Raw genomic sequence first — 17,990 nt, forward strand, 5'->3', positions numbered from 1 at the left:
TCTACTCCCTGTTGAAGATACCGATTTCACAGAAGAGAGGAAATCCTCATCATTCCAATGAGCACAAGCATTTGTACATCTATACCTATATTTATGTCTATTTCTACTCCATATTAAATGTGTTCATTTTTGAAAGCATATACATAGGTGTAGTAAAAAATATTCCTAATGTTCTGCCTTCTAATCACTTGGTAAAACTATAAATACGGCAACATACATACATACGTGTGTGTCTTGTCCACCTATGTGTATGTGCATGCTTCATGTTTTTTAATTTCTAAAATAATATATGGAGCTTTCCTGATTGCTCAGTGGTAAAGAATCCACCTTCAGTGCAGGAGCTTCAGGAGATGCAGGTTCAGTCCCTGGGTGGGGAATATTCCCTGGAGAAGGGCATGGCAGGCCACTCCAGTATTATTTCCTGGAGAGTCCCAATTCTTTTGTTGTTAATTATCTAGAAGTACCCTGAGTTCACTTTCAGTCATTCTTCTCCTATTTAATTAAATATAGTGAGGCTTTAAATTAAACATTTTATCTCCTCCTGGTAAAGTGCACTTAATCCTGATTTAGGACAATGAAAATTTTTATCCCTAGAATTTGAATCTTGAGTAGTTTCCCTTGACTGTAAGTACTCTCAGTTTATCCAGTGTACCATGCAAATATTCTTGCCTGTGAATTGAAAAATGTTGGGAAACAATGACTACATTGTCTTTCCTTCCATTGTATATTACTTTCCTTTCTGCCTCTCCAGTGGGATCTGAATATTATGCTCCTATTTAGACAGTTTTGAAGCTAGAATTATGATGAATTTTCAAGAAAATGGGGAGCAAGGAAGAAGAGATTTTTAACTTCATTTCAACTTTTAAAAACAATTTCGATCATTAATGGCTTTGACTTGAATTGTACTATAAAGAAAAAAATGAAAGTTCTTTCTTCATGAAACAGATATTCCCTACCAATTACTGCAATGGGATAGTAGTTCAATGAAGTTAGTTTTTTGGTTCTAATGATTCTGAAGAGATTGTAAACAAAAGATAATTTTCATTTTCACCGTTGTATTATCAAAGTAAAGAGCAAGTAATAGTTGAATTTGATGATTTGTGTCGGGGGAGTGTGTAATTTCCTCGGTTCTGTCTCACTGCAGCAAAAATTTGAAGCAATGGACAGACCAGTGTTATGGCTCAGTTTCATTTGGCAAGCAGAGGAAAATACATCCTGGAGGAGTGAGGACAGGCCGGCCCAAAAGAGACAAAGAGAAGACAGACCCAAAGACTCAATTTTGGCCCCTCTTTTTATACCTTTTTTCTCCTCCCCCTGAGCCTGCCCTATGCAAATTGGGCTAGCCAGGAGGCCTGTTGTTTTGCATGCGGTTCTCACTCTGATCCTTGGACCTTCCTTCCTTCGATTTTCCTGTGCTTTTCCCTTCTTTGTCTTTTTTGCTTCAGTTCAGTTCAGTTCAGTTCATTTCAGTCGCTCAGTCGTGTCCAACCCTTTGTGACCCCATGGACTGCAGCACGCCAGGCCTCCTTATCTATCACCAATGCCCGAAATTTACTCAAACTCATGTCCATTGAGTCGGTGATGCCATCCAACCATCTCATCCTCTGTCATCCCCTTCTCCTCCTGCCTTCAATCTTTCCCAGCATCAGTGTTTTTTCAAATGAGCCAGTTCTTCACATCAGGTGGCAAACGTATTGTAATTTAAGCTTCAGCATCAGTCCTTCCAATGAACTTTCAGGACTGCTTTCCTTTAGGATGGACTGGTTGGATTGCCTTGCAGTCCAAGGGACTCATAAGAGTCTACTCCAACACCGCAGTTCAAGAGCATCAATTCTTCAGCACTCAGCTTTCTTTATAGTCCAACTCTCACATCCATACATGACTATTGGAAAAACCATAGCCCTTACAAGATGGACCTTTGTTGGCAAAGTAATGTCTTTGCTTTTTAATATGCTCTCTAGGTTGGTCATAACTTTTCTTCTAATAAGCAAGCATCTTTTGATTTCATGGCTGCAGTTACCATTTGCAGTGATTTTGGAGCCCCCCAAAATAAAGTCTGCCACTGTTTCCACTATGCCCCCATCTATTTGCATGAAGTGATGGGACTGGATGCCATGTCTTTGTCTTTTAGCCATTGCTATTTTGGACTCCTTTTTCCTATTCTAACCATGTAACAATTTGCTTCTTATTTTTATGAGAGACAGAGTGATGCACAGTTCATGTTCTTCCTCAATCCAAATAGATATTTGAAATAATTTTTCTTTTATCCAAATTAATAAAAAAAAGTAACATGGAGGCTTCGATGTCAAGTCATCTTATGTTTAATCAAGTGGCAACATGTATTTGTAATAAATACTCTCTTTTTATTTAATATTGTTCAGTTATTTCAGAGTAGGTAATTGGTAACATTTTTGTCTGGTCCAGTTTCAGTCCTCAGCAATTTGTATTTCTAAGAGACTCATTTTATGCACTGTTGATCATGTAAAGCAAGACAAAATTTTGAAGCAATCATGTTGGGTATAATCACAAGTGTTCTAGGAGTGGACTACAAGTATTATAAAGCTTTTTACTATTGAACATATTTGAGGAACTGTACACTTTTTAGTGTAACATATGCCACCCATAACAATGTAATTTTGAAAGCAAAAGAACAAAGTAAAATATTGTCCCATCATAGATTACAGGTAAAATGGACAGATTCTCTACAAAAATTCAAACCATATTTAAGTATCTAATTATCAATACCATTCTAACATTAATACCACCTTTTGTTGATGATAGAGTTTTCTATAAAGTTCCTTATAAATAACTTGACAGTACTTGGACTATATTAGGTTTGTTGTCATATGTCATATAAACAGTTGTGCAAATCTTTGACCCATAACTAGTTCCCTACAGAATTTTATGTGTCAACAAATCAGGGCAGACATTTTCTGATGTGACAACAAGTTCTGAGGAGGCAATTTGGGCAAATAAAATCTCTGGACACATTCTCCAAAGCATTTCCAATTACTTGGTATTGTCATTGATGGATTTTTATTTCTCTCTTGAAATTAGTAACATACACAGTTTGAACCAACAAACATCCCACTCCTTACTCTGAATGTGTCAGCAGTTAAACTGAATCTTATTTATTTTACAGCTTGATGAATTGAAGAATAGACAATTAATCACAAATATCCCTTTCCTTTTTCTAATACTTGATTGATGTTCTTATATACATGATGTCATTGATGGATATTTATTCCACTTCTGTAAATAATGATGCATACAACTTTAACTGCAGATACATGCCTCGTCCACTCAAAGCATAAAAATGCAATTACCACATTGCTGAAAGATAATGAACTGCATCACTTTAGGATCCAGATACTCCCTGTTAGTTTTTTCTATATAAAGATTCATTAGTCTATGTAACTACTGTTTTTGCTTAGAGAAGTGCATTGCAGAGACACTGAAGAGCTTTCTCCCCATTATACCATCAAATTCTAAGGTGTTAAGGTTGGGGCCTTTTGTTCATGTTATACTCCCAACATCTAAAGCAGCTATTGGCATGGATATTTGCTGAATCAATAAGTTAAATGTTCATAGGGATAAAACCTATTAAAATAAACCATTCATTCATCTACTCATTTTCTAAAAAGTAGTTTTTACACCTGTCTAAAATGGTTTTTTTCATAGAGATTTTAGAATCCTCCTGTCTGTCCTTTCTCTTGCCACTCTTTTGGAATTATTATTCCAATTTCAATATGACATTTTCAATCCTTGCTTTGACTTTTGTGTTTTTCCTGTGATGCTTGATCCTGCTGATGACTCTATTCTTGAAACTATTATATTTTTAAATTAAAGATACTTCTTTTTTTCTGTTTTTTCCTTGTGCTCTATCTTTAGCCATCTTCTTACCCAAAACTTCATCTACATCTTGTACATAGATTATTTTTTCCAATCTTAAGCCACCTAATCAATTCTCCATATTCTATAAAAATTCTTTTAAAATATGTTTGTTTATGTTACATCCTTGCTTAAAATATTTCAATATTTTTATCACCCATAAGACCAAATCTCAGCATAGCAGGCAAAACACTCTCATGGCCATCATTATTCCCAAGATCATTCCTTTCCTGACTCATATATAACCCTACACTTTAGATGAATTTATGGTACCAATTGTGGTTCTCCAAGTGAGTCATGATTTTTCATACCTACTGACATGTCGGTTTTCTCTCCTTGGACAGAAGCTTTCTCCTTCTTAACCAGCATTAGAATGCTAATCCATCATAGATGACTTAGCTCAAATTTTACTTCCTCAACTCCTCTGACAGCATAATCACTCCTTCAGCTTGCTTCTCTTGAAAAAACTTGCATAGCACAGTATTGCATTTTATTTTCTTTTCAAAGGGCACTTTACTTGTTTTTGTTTTTGTTTTTTTAAGTATTTTTGAATATGCCTCAAGGTTTTTGGGATCTTAGGACCCCAACCAAGGAATGAACCTTCACCTTCAGCAATGAAAGCATAAAGTCCTAACCACTAGACCACTGGGGAAGTCGAATATTGCACTTTCTAATTACCATTTCGCTACAGATATATTTCCTCTACTATATTTTAAATGAATTATTTCAAAGTAATAATTGAAGTTCCTCAGTTGTTTCCAACTCTTTGCAATCCCATGGACTGCAGCCTACTAGTCTCCTCTGCCCATGGGATTTTCCAGGCAAGACTACTGGACTGGGTTGTCATTTCCCTTCTCCAGGAGATCTTCCCAATCCAGGGATTGAACCCAGGTCTCCTGCATTGTAGGAAGATGCTTCACCATCTGAGCTACCAGGGAAGTCCAAAGTAATGAGTGCATTCTATCTAATATACACAGAAGATTAGTATCTACCATAAAACTGACACAAAAATCTTACTTGAAAGACTGAAGTAAGGAATGAAGCCAAGATACAAAACTTAAAAATTTACAGATATAGTCAATGCACCAATTTCTTTATGTTAAAGATTTTATTTTTTTTTCTTCAATTGTTTTAATTATTTGGAGGCTAATTACTTTACAATATTGTAGTGGTTTTTGCCACACATTGACATGAATCAGCCATGGATTTACATGTGTTCCCCATCCCAACCCCCCCTCCCACCTCCCTCCCCATCCAATCCCTCTGGGTCTTCCCAGTGCACCAGCCCTGAGCACTTGTCTCATGCATCCAACCTAGACTGGTGATCTGTTTCACACTTGATCATATACATGTTTCTATGCTGTTCTCTCAGATCATCCCACTCTCACCTTCTCCCATTGAGTCCAAAAGTCTGTTCTATACACCTGTGTCTCTTTTTCTGTCTTGCATATAGGGTAATCGTTACCATCTTTCTAAATTCCATATATATGTGTTAGTATACTGTATTGGTCTTTATCTTTCTGGCTTACTTCACTCTGTATAATAGGCTCCAGTTTCATACATCTCATCAAAACTGATTCAAATGCATTCTTTTTAATGGCTGAGTAATATTCCATTGTGTATATGTACCACAGCATTCTTATCCATTCGTCTGCTGATGGACATCTAGGTTGCTTCCATGTCCTGGCTGTTATAAACAGTGCTGCAATGAATCTTGGGGTGCACGTGTCTCTTTCAGTTCTGGTTTCCTTGGTGTGTATGCCCAGGAGTGGGATTGCTGGGTCATATGGCAGTTCTATTTCCAGTTTTTTAAGGAATCTCCACACTGTTCTCCATAGCGACTGTACTAGTTTGCATTCCCACCAACAGTGTAAGAGGGTTCCCTTTTCTCCACACCCTCTCCAGCATTTATTGCTTGTAGACTCTTGGATAGCAGCCATCCTGACTGGCGTGTAATGGTACCTCATTGTGGCTTTGATTTGCATTTCTCTGATAATGAGTGATGTTGAGCATCTTTTCATGTGTTTGTTAGCCATCTGTAGGTCTTCTTTGGAGAAATGTCTGTTTAGTTCTTTGGCCCATTTTTTGATTGGGTCATTTATTTTTCTGGAATTGAGCTGCAGGAGTTGCTTGTATATTTTTGAGATTAATCCTTTGTCTGTTGCTTCGTTTGCTATTATTTTCTCCCATTCTGAAGGCTGTCTTTTCACCTTGCTTATACTTTCCTCTGTTGTGCAAAAGCTTTTAAGTTTCATTAGGTCCCATTTGTTTATTTTTGCTTTCATTTCCAGTATTCTGGGAGGTGGGTCATAGAGGATCCTGCTGTGATTTATGTCGGAGAGTGTTTTGCCAATGTTTTTCTCTAGGAGTTTTATAGTTTCTGGTCTTACATTTAGATCTTTAATCCATTTTGAGTTTATTTTTGTGTATGGTGTTAGAAAGTGTTCTAGTTTCATTCTTTTACAAGTGGTTGACCAGTTTTTCCAGCACCACTTGTTAAAGAGGTTGTCTTTTTTCCATTGTATATCCTTGCCTCCTTTGCCAAAGATAAGGTGTCCATAGATACGTGGATTTATCTCTGGGCTTTCTATTCTGTTCCATTGATTTATATTTCTGTCTTTGTGCCAGTACCATACTGTCTTGTTGACTGTGGCTTTGTAGTAGAGCCTGAAGTCAGGCAAGTTGATTCCTCTAGCTCCATCCCTCTATCTCAAGATTGCTTTGGCTATTCGAGGATTTTTGTATTTGTGAAATATTTTTTTCCAGCGTTTCACTTTCAGTCAGCATGTGTCCCTTGTTTCGAGGTGGGTCTGTTGTAGACAGCATATATAGGGGTCTTATTTTTGTATCCATTCAGCCAGTCTTTGTCTTTTTGTTGGGACATTCAACCGATTTACATTTAAGGTAATTATTGATAAGAATGATCCCGTTGCCATTTACTTTGTTATTTTGGGTTCACGTTCATACAACCTTTCTGTGTTTCCTGTCTAGAGAAGATCCTTTAGCATTTGTTGAAGAGCTGGTTTGGTGGAGTGGAATTCTCTCAGCTTTTGCTTGTCTGTAAAGCTTTTGATTTCTCTTTCATATCTGAGTGAGATCCTTGCTCGGCATAGTAATCTGGGTTGTAGGTTTTTCTCTTTCATTACTTTAAGTATGTCCTGCCATTCCCTTCTGGCCTGAAGAGTTTCTATTGATAAGCTGTTATCCTTACGGGAATCCCTTTGTGTGTTATTTGTTGTTTGTCCCTTGCTGCTTTTAATATTTGTTCTATGTGTTTGATCTTTGTTAATTTGATTAATATGTGTCTTGGGGTGTTTCACCTTGGGTTTATCCTGTTTGGGACTCCCTGAGTTTCTTGAACCTGTGTGATTATTTCCTTCCCTATTTTAGGGAAGTTTTCAGCTATTATCTCCTTGAGTATTTTCTCATGGTCTTTCTTTTTGTCTTCTTCTTCTGGGACTCCTATGATTTGAATGTTGGGGTTTTTCACATTGTCCCAGAGGTCCCCGAGGTTGTCCTCATTTCTTTTGATTCTTTTTTGTTTTTTCATCTCTGCTTTATTTATTTCCACCATTTTACCTTTTAACTCACTTATCCTATCTTCTGCCTCTGTTATTCTACTGTTGGTTCATTCCAGAGTGTTTTTTATCTCACTTATTGCATTATTTTTTAATTAACTCTTTTTTATTTCTTCTAGGTCCTTGTTAAACATTTCTTGCATCTTCTCAATCCTTGTCTCCAGGCTATTTATTTGTAACTCCATTTTGTTTTCAAGATTTTGGATCATTTTTATTATCATTATTCTAAATTCTTTTTCAGGTAGATTCCCTATCTCCTCTTTTGTTTGTCTTGGTGGGCATTTTTCATGTTCCTTTATCTGCTGGGTATTCTCTGCCTTTTCATCTTGTTTAGATTGCTGTTTGGGGTGGACTTTCTGTATTCTGGTGGTCTGTGGTTCCTTTTTACTGTGGAGGTTTCTCCCAGGTGGTGGGGTTGGATGACTGGCTTGTCAAGGTTTCCTGGTTAGGGAAGCTTGTGTTGGTGTTTTGGTGCGTGGAGCTGGATTTCTTCTCTATGGAGTGAAGATTTTTTCTCTCCACTTCTCTCAATGGAGTGTCCATTAGTGAGTTTTGAGATGGGTCTATCTGTTTGGTGTGACTTTGGGCAGGCTGTATGTTGATGCTCAGGGCTATGTTCCTGCGTTGCTGGAGAATTTTTTTGGTATGTCTTGCTCTGGAACTTATTGGCTCTTGGGTGGTAGTTGGTTTCAGTGTAGATATGGAGGCTTTTGGATGATCTCTTATTATGTACTATTCCCTGTGGTCAGGAGTTCTCTGGTGTTCTCAGCTTTTGGGCTTAAGTCTCCTGCCTCTGGATTTCAGTCTTATTCTTCCAGTAGCCTCAAGACTTCTCCAACTATACAGCACTGATAATAAAACTTCCAGGTTAATGGTGAAATGATTCTCCACAGTGAGGGATACACAGAGGTTCACAGAGTTACATTAAGAAGAGGAGAGGAAGGAGGGAGATAGAGATGAGCAGGAGGAGAAAAAGGGGGACTCAGGAGAGAGACAGATCTACACAGTACTCTGTTCCCTAAGTGTTCTCCATAGCCCAGAACACCACAGAGATTCACAGAATTGGATTGAGAAGAGAAGGGGGAGGGAGGAAATAGAGGTGATCTGGGGGAGAAAAAGAGGGGAGTCAAAAGGGGGAGAGAGTAATCATCACACTCCTGAGTAAAAATGGGTACTGAATATTGGATTCTTAAATGTTCAAAATTGATATCAAATACTGAAAAACAAAGATTAAAAATCTAGAGTAGAGGTCAGACTCTTAAAAATACGATATTAAAAACAAAAACACAAAAAATTTAAGAAATATATATAAAATTTTCTTTAAAAATAGGGTCTTTTTTGCTTTTTGCAAGGTTACAGTGAGTTATGAAAATGAAAATTAATGAGTAATAGAGGACTTTTTAAAAAGTAAAAAAAAATTAAAAAAGGAAAACAAATTAATTAAAAAATAATAACAGTAAAAATATGTCTAGGAATTTGTCTGTAGCTGTTGTGGGCAGTGTGGGTTTGGTTCAGTTTCAAATAGCTCCTTGTTCCAGCTTACACTTCTCAATATCTATAGGCCCCTTCCAGTGTAGTCAGTGTTAGCTACGGGGATTTTAATCTGTTGCACCTGTCCCTTCTAAAGCAGTTTGTTTATTTGGCTTCTGTTTGCAGGTCTTTTCAGTGTCCAATTTCTGCCCTGACACAAGCTGGCAGAGGTGGTCTCTTGTTTAGGTTCACTTGTTTAGTCTTGCTGTGGGGAGGGAGGGGCGCTGCAGACAAATGTCACCGGCCTGTGTGGGAGCACCCGCAGTGTTCCGGCCACCTGGGTTTGCCCCTGATCACCTGTGTGTGTGCTTTCCCCGTCTACACTGCTCAGGCTCCAGGCTGCTCTATAGGGGGCAGGCCCTGAGTTGTGTGCACTTCCCAGGCCGAAGCTGCTCAGGTTCAGGTTTTCGGGTCCTCCACAAAGACGCAAACTTAGTTGGGCCTGCGTTTTGTGCCTTCCTGGCCCAAGCAGCTCAGGCAGCCAAGAGCTTGATGGGCACACTCTCCCCGGGTGCAGAGCGCCTTCTCCCCTCCGCGGTCCCAGCCTCAGTTTCCGAGCGCGCCGGTCGGGTGCGCCTTGTGTCCCTTCTGGGAAGCTGATTTCTGGCTGCGACCCTCCCGGCGGATGTCGACCATCCAGAGTCTCAGGGAGTCTTTGGTTAGAAACTGGAAGCCTGTTTGCAGTTTGGTAGGGGATGCTGTCTCTGGGGCCGCGTTTGCCCCCTCTCCTCTTCCCTGCCTTCTGCCTCCAGTGGGGGATGGGCCAGTCCGCCGCCAGCTACCTCTTCTCTGGAATTGCTCAGTCCTTCCTTTGTTCTGCGAAGGGGTGGCAGTGTGTTCGGTTAGCGCTTTTCACGGGATAATTCTCTCTCTCTCTCTTGCTATCCCACAGTTTAAGTTGCTATCTCATGTTAGCTCCCTCCGATTGCCCCCAGGGCATTCAGGCCCGGTCCTTACCCTAAGCAATGCCGCTGCTCCTCTCCGCTCAGCCCCCACTTGCCGGTGGTGGATGAGAGCGTCTGGGGTACTTTTCTGCTGGGAGTTGCTTTTAGGCATGTAATCTGTGAGTTTTATTTATTTTTCCTCCTGGTTAGGTTGCCCTCCGAGATTCAAAAACTTCCCCCAGACCCGCCAGTGCGAGGGTTTCCTGGTGTTTGGAAGCTTCCTCTATTAAGACTCCCTTCCCGGAATGGGTCTCCATCCCTAGCTCTTTTGTCTCTCTTTTTATCTTTCATATTTTGTCCTACCTCCTTTCGAAAACAATGGGCTGCTTTTCTGGGCACCTAATGTCCTCTGCTAGCGATTAGAAGTTGTTTTGTTGAGTTTGCTCAGCATTCAAATGTTCTTTTGATGAATTTGTAGGGGAGAAAGTGGTCTCCCCATCCTATTCCTCCACCATTTTCATGTAACAACCTATGTTAAAGATTTTAATAGTTATAGAGGAAAGAGATTGTGTACTGAGATAAATTTATATATGGCATCTGAAAATGGGAATAATTTTTCCCTAAATTATGATTATAAAATTATCATAAGTCTTTTTAAGGCAACTCTATATTTTGCAAAATTCTAGAGACTTGAGTGTATTAAGAAATTTACTGGCAAGAATAAAAGGGCTTTAAGTTGAAATATGATGGAGAGAGAAAAATATCATGAGAACTACTTAATATTAGACACTATGAAGAAAAATAGGAATAGCAGAGAATAAAGAATATTTGATAAATCTCTCAGTAATTTTCAGGGAACTCTAACACAGGATGATGAGAATATAGCAGTCTCATTATAAGATATTTGCCTACTGGTATCCAACATGTAAGTCATTTCGGAACAAAGTGAAGATGTGTGTGCGTGTATTTGTACATATATCGGGACACCTATAGAAGCTCCTTTTTCTTTTCTTTTCTTTTTTTTAATCTAGCAAATCTGATACAAAATTGGCTGGATGACCTTATAAGAAATTTATTCTCTCTAAGGAGTATGAACAAAGACTCTATGGAAACATGAGTTTGAGCAAACTCTGGGAGATAGTGAAGGACTGAGCAGACTGGTGTGCTGTAGTTCATGGGTTTGCAAAGTGTTGTTTGCCATTTAGCAAGTGAACAGCAACAACAGCAATAGACTTGGCACATTGAAAATATTACAACAAATAAGGAAAAAGTAGTCACTAACACTGAAGAACCTGGAAACTGCAACCAAGTCATCTTTGTGCTAGTCATTGAAAAATTCCTGACCTCATATTGTCGAGGGAAGTGATGATGATAGCAAATTAGAACAAACTGTCTTGAGAGAAACATTGGCATGATGTCAATATTTAGCATAATTCAAGTTTGCAAGGGCTTGGTGATAGCTCAGTTGGTGAACAATCCACCTGCAATGCAGGAGACCCCAATTCAATCCTTGGGTCAAGAAGATCCCCTGGAGAAGGGGAAGACTACCCACTTCAGAATGCTAGCCTGGAGAATTCGATGGACTATACAGTCCATGGGGTAGCAAATTGAGTGACATTAAAAAAAAAAAAAAGTTGCAAGATATCAAAACTTCACAATATATTACAACCAATCATAAGGAATAATAATAAATTTTCCATAAAAAAGAAAAGAATCTATATCAAATCTCTGAACACTCAGAGAGGTTCTTGGACATAAAAAAAAAAAATCATAGAATAAAACTGAGCTTCAATTTTTTGCTATCTAGAAAATAAACTATCTACAAATTTTTTGATGTCTGAAAGTTAAAATTTATTGTGGTGTCCTGGGAGTATACAGCCTAGAGATCAGTCATCTGAGACAGCATATACTGAATGAGGTGAACATTTTTATCTACAGTAATTTACATGAGCCCTTGATGTGCTTTATATTCACGGACACATTTGTTAAACATTTTTTTGAGACCATAACACAAGCTATAGCTTGTTTTTGAGAAATGTAAGAGGAATTTGATATATTTATATTGGATAGAAGATTACCAATAGGAATAATTAGAAATATATGACTCTTTGAAGCCTTTCAATTCCTAAAAATTAAATTCATTTAATATTACTTCAGATTGATTATATTCTTTGCAGCCAAAGACAGACAAGCTCTATACAGTCAGCAAAAACAAGACCAGGAGCTGACTGTGGCTTAGATCATGAACTCCTTATTGCCAAATACTGAAATTGAAGAAAGTGGAGAAAACCACTAGACCAGTCAGGTATGACCTAAATCAAATCCCTTATGACCATACAGTGGAAGTGAGAAATAGATTTAAGGGACTAGATCTGATAGACAGAGAGCCTGATGAACTATGGACAGAGGTTCCTGACATTGTACAGGAGACAGGAATCAAGAACATCGCCAAGAAAAATAAATGCAAAAAAGCAAAATGGTTGTCTAAGGAGGCCTTACAATTAGCTGAGAAAAGAAAGGAAGTGAAAAGCAAAGGAGAAAAGAAAAGATATACCCATATGAATGCAGAGTTCCAAAAAATAGCAAGGAGAGATAAGAAAGCCTTCCTCAGCAATTAATGCAAAGAAATAGAGGAAAACAATAGAATGGGAAAGACTAGAGATCTGTTCAAGAAAATTAGAGATACCAAGGGAACATTTCATGCAAAGATGGGCTCAATAAAGGATGGAAATAGTAGAGACCTAACAGAAGCAGAAGATATTAAGAAGAGGTGGCAAGAATACATAGGAGAACTGTGCAAAAAAAATACCTTCACGACCCAGATAATCACAATGGTGCGATCACTCACCTAGAGCCAGACATCCTGGAATGTGAAGCCAAGTGGGCCTTAGGAAGCATCGCGATGAACAAAGCTAGTGGAGGTGGTGGAATTCCAGTTGAGCTATTTCAAATCCTGAAAGATGGCACTGTGAAAGTGCTGCACTCAACATGCCAACAAATTTGGAAAACTCAGCAGTGGCCACAGTACTGGAAAAGGTCAGTTTTCATTCCAATCCCAAAGAAAGGCAATGCTAAAGAATGCTCAAACTACTGCACAACTGCACTAATCTCACACGCTGGTAAAGTAATTCTCAAAGTTCTCCAAACCAGGCTTCAGCAGTACGTGAATCGTGAACTTCCAGATGTTCAAGCTGGTTTTAGAAAAGACAGAGGAACCAGAGACCAAATTGCCAACATCTGCTGGATCATAAAAAATGCAAGAGAGTTCCAGAAAAACATCTATTTCTGCTGTACTGACTATGCCAAAGCCTTTGACTGTGTGGATCACAATAAACTGTGGAAAATTCTGAAAGGGATGGGCATACCAGACCACCTGACCTGCCTCTTGAGTAACCTGAATGCAGGTCAGGAAGCAACAGTTAGAACTGGACATGGAACAACAGACTGGTTCCAAATAGGAAAAGGAGTACGTCAAGGCTGTATATTGTCACCCTGCTTATTTAACTTATATGCAGAGTACATCATGAGAAACGCTGGGCTGGAGGAAACACAAGCTGGGATCAAGATTGCCCAGAGAAATATCAATAACCTCAGATATGCAGATGACACCACCCTTATGGCAGAAAGTGAAGAAGAACTAAAGAGCCTCTTGATGAAAGTGAAAGAGGAGAGTAAAAATGTTGGCTTAAAGCTCAACATTCAAAAAACAAAGATCATGGCATCTGGTCCCATCATTTCATGGCAAATAGAAGGGGAAACAGTGGAAACAGTGGCTGACTTTATTTTTCTGGGCTCCAAAATCACTGCAGATGGTGACTGCAGCCATGAAATTAAAAGGCGCTTGCTCCTTGGAAGGAAAGTTATGACCAAATTAGACAGCATATTAAAAAGCAGAGACATTACTTTGCCAACAAAGGTGTGTCTGCTCAAGGCTATGGTTTTTCCAGTGGTTTGTATGGATGTGAGTGTTGGATGGTGAAGAAAGCTGAGCCCCAAAATATTGATGGTTTTGAACTGTGGTGTTGGAGGAGACTCTTGAGAGTCCCTTGGACTGCAAGGAGATCCAACAAGTCCATTTAAAGGAGATCAGTCCTGGGTGTTCATTGGAAGGAGTGATGTTGAAGCTGAAACTTCAGTATTTTGGCCACTTTATGCGAAGTGCTGACTCATTTGAAAAGGCCCCGATTAGAAAGATTGAGGGCAGGAGTAGAAGGGGACAATAGAGGATGAGATTGTTTGGTGGTATCATCGACTTGATGGTCTTGGGTTTGGGTGGACTCTGGAAGTTGGTGATGGACAGGGATGCCTGGCGTGCTGTGATTCATGGGGTCACAAAGAGACAGACACGACTGAGCAACTGAACTGAACTGAGGTTATTGACTGAATATTACTTCAGATGGCAAATGAAAAAGAAGAGGCTGGTTTCAAAAAGACTTTCTGATAATCAGTTTTGTCCAATCAAGACAAATTGATTTTGGAACAGGACACTTCTCCCCCTAGAAACATACAATAAACTGATAGGAACAGATTCTATACTTAATCTTAGCCAAAAGATAAGGTATTAGTTTCCAAAATTGATAAAAAGCTTATGATACTTAACAGCATCAAAACAGAGAGCCCACTCAAAGAGTAGGTCAAAGACCCAAACAGACATTTCTCCAAAGAGAACATACAGATAGCGAACAGACACAAGAATGGATGTTCAACATTGCTCGTTATTTTTTCTATAAAATGCAAATCAAAACTATAATGAGATATCATCTACTACCAGTCAGAATGGCTATCATCAAAAAACCCACAAGCATCAAATACTGAAGAGGGTGTGGTGAGAAGGGAATGCTCCTACACTGTTGGTGGGAATGTAAACTGGTACAGCCACTGTGGAAAACAGTATGTAGGTTCCTTTAACAGCTAAAAATAGAACTACCATATGACCCTGTCATCCCACTCCTGGGCATATATCCAGCCAAAAACATGATCTGAAATGATACATGCACCCCAATGCTCATGCAGCACTGTTTACAATAGCCAAGACATGGAAGCAACCTAAATGTCCATCAACAGTGAAATGGATAAAGAAGATAAAGAATGATGAAGAAGATATAGTACATATATACAATGCACAAATAATGCAACTATAATAAAGAATGAGATAATGCCATTTGCAGCAATGTGCATGGACCTAGAGAGTGTTACAGAGTGACGTAAGTCAGACATAAAAGGAGAAATATCGTATGACATCCCTTATATGTGGAATCTAGAAAGAAATGATACAAATGAACTTACTTACCAAGTAGAAAAAGACTCACATACTTAGAAAATGAACTTATAGTTGCCAGGGTAATGGGACAGCTCAGGAATTGGGAAAATCATGTACACACTGCTGCATTTGAAATGGATAGCTAACAAGGACCTATTGTAGAGCACATGGAACTCTACTCAATGCTGTGTGCCAGCCTGGATGGGAGGGGTTTTGGGGGAGAATGGATACATGTGTATGTATGACTGAGTCCCTTCACTGTCTACTTGAAACTACCACAATACTGTTAACTGTCTATACCCCAATACAAAATAAAAAGTTTAAGTTTGAATAAAAAGATACCTACAATAAGTCTGAGCTATGTCAGAAATGAAGAATCATAAAAATAATTTCTTTATTTTTATGTGCTAATTTTCTATATTTTTATTTTATAATAATTTTTTTTCTTCAGCTAGGATTAAGTTATAAGCACTCAAATTTGAAGAGTAAAGTAAGGTTAATTGGGATTTATAGCATCACAATTCAGAAATGCCTAGAATGCTCTGTCTGTCCATGCACACTTTAATAGATTGCATTGACACTGGGGGAGAAAAACTCTAAGCTTCACTTTTTCCTTATAACCTAGATAATTTATTGTCAGTTGAAAATATAAAGCTGGACATATTTTCACACTGTGTATATAAGTTCTATTTTACATTTGAGATAACCGTTTCAAAATATGGACATAGAACTGGAAAGATACAACAGTTGCCCTAAAAAAGACAAAGCCATAAATATCAATGTGCTGACATCTATCCTTCTTTGCTCTCTTTCTGGTCATCCATTTCCCTTCAAATATTTATTACATTAACTTTTCCAGGACTCAATTAACCACAGAAATAGAAAGAATACTAAGAAAGTATGCTTTAAATTATAAAAATAAAAAATGCTATTATTTAATAATGCCAACATGAAAGCTATAATGTTAGTAATTTGTGATAAAGTCCTATTTTGGAGATATGTAAAGTATAAATCTAAAGGAGGAAGTGATTGACTCTTTGGAAATATAATGTCTGAGTTGAATCTTGAATTCTTGAATGTTGTTTTAGTTTACCACAGAAATAAGTGACTGAAAAGAATTCTAGGAAGAGAGGTTTTCTCCTATAAGGGCATGCAAGCATGAGATCAAATGACTCATTTGAGAAAAGGGCCAATTTGGCATGGCTGAAAGATACAGTGGAAAGAGGATGGACATTGTGAGAAAGCTAGAGGATAAGCAGATTCTATAACTTATAGGAGTATTTTGCCCTACAAAAAAGTATGAGTTCTGCAGTTGATAGCAACTCAAAAAAGGGCTTTAGGGAAAGAGAAATAGCATGGGGAGATCTGTCACTTAGAAGACTCTAATATATAAGTAATTGTTAATGCATGGTTATGGAGGGCAGGAATAAACTTAAACTATTTTTTAATAGTGCAGATGCAAGGTGATAACACTCAGATCTAGAGCAGTGCAATGGACAGCAGACAGATCCAGCATATTGATCAATGTTGAAAGAATTTAGTAGTGTTTTAGAAGTTGTGGATGGAATGAGATTTAGGGATTGTTCTGGCTAATTTCAAACAGTTTTCATGGTAGTATTAAGCAAGATGGAAAATATTAGAGTTGGACCTGATTTTGAAGGATGAGTGGGATTATACTGATAATGTAGGATGACTATACTTAGCAACTTAATAATAAAAGTATGGAAATGTCTACAGTTGCTGAAAGGAAATTTTGTATGTCAGATTTTTAAGAATAGCATCACACTGTTTCCAAATTTTTCCTTCATAATTATTGCCTTTATTCTCAGACTATTTTTCAATATTCAGCATATTTTTCAATATCATTGGACACAGTCCAATGTCTCAATTAACAGGTCAGAAACAGTCCATATTTTCCTCTCTTACTGTATTATTTATACAGTTCCAGAAATGTTTAGTTTTTAAATAATATTTCTATGATGTCAGACGTTTCCTTCCTCTTTTTGTTATATTAATCCATCTCTTTGTAAATGGAAATTAATACTTGTTACTAGAAAAGGTTAATAAAACATATAAGATAGGATACTTCTTCAATCGGTTGTTTCAGAATCATTGTTACTGCTTAAAATACATATTCATAGGTCCCTTCCCCAAAATCCATGGCAGCTTTTGTCCTCATTTTTTTTAACTTATCTCTCCTTCACATATTCTGTTCCAATCACTAACCTTCTTGCTATTCCTTATAACTACTGCACAAGCCTCTTATTTAGTAATTTTGTTTACATTATCCCCCAAGTTATTTGTAAGACTTTCATCTCAAGGAAGCCTACCTGGTAAACTGTTTAAGTTAAAATACCTCCCATTCCCTCTGATCTGATTTTTTTTATAATATTATTTTATACTTTATATTATCTTCTCAATTGTATTTATTTATTATCCCTCTTTTTCCTTAAAATATATATTCTAAAATATATATACATATAACTTTTTTTTCTTTTTTGTTGTCTGATATATTTCAGGTGCCTGGAACACTGCTTGTCATAAGTAAATGCTCAATGAATTAATTTACTGAATAAAAATCTTTGCAGTTGGAAACCAAGAAACTTTACTATTGAAAATTTCACATGTAATTAGCACCACACGTACTTTTTCAGGATCACGAACTCCTGACCTAAATAGTAGCATATGAATTTAAACAATAATACTTTTTAACAGAAAATAGAAAATTGTTCTGGCCAGAAAATATATTGAGCCTTCTTGTTATATTAGTAAAATGGTCTGTTTTGTCCTGGAATAAGAAAGGTTTGTCTTTTAACAGGCATAAAGCTATCTGATCTTATGCTGTTT

Source organism: Odocoileus virginianus, chromosome 24, assembly GCF_023699985.2.
Source record: "Odocoileus virginianus isolate 20LAN1187 ecotype Illinois chromosome 24, Ovbor_1.2, whole genome shotgun sequence".
Classification (NCBI taxonomy): domain Eukaryota; kingdom Metazoa; phylum Chordata; class Mammalia; order Artiodactyla; family Cervidae; genus Odocoileus; species Odocoileus virginianus.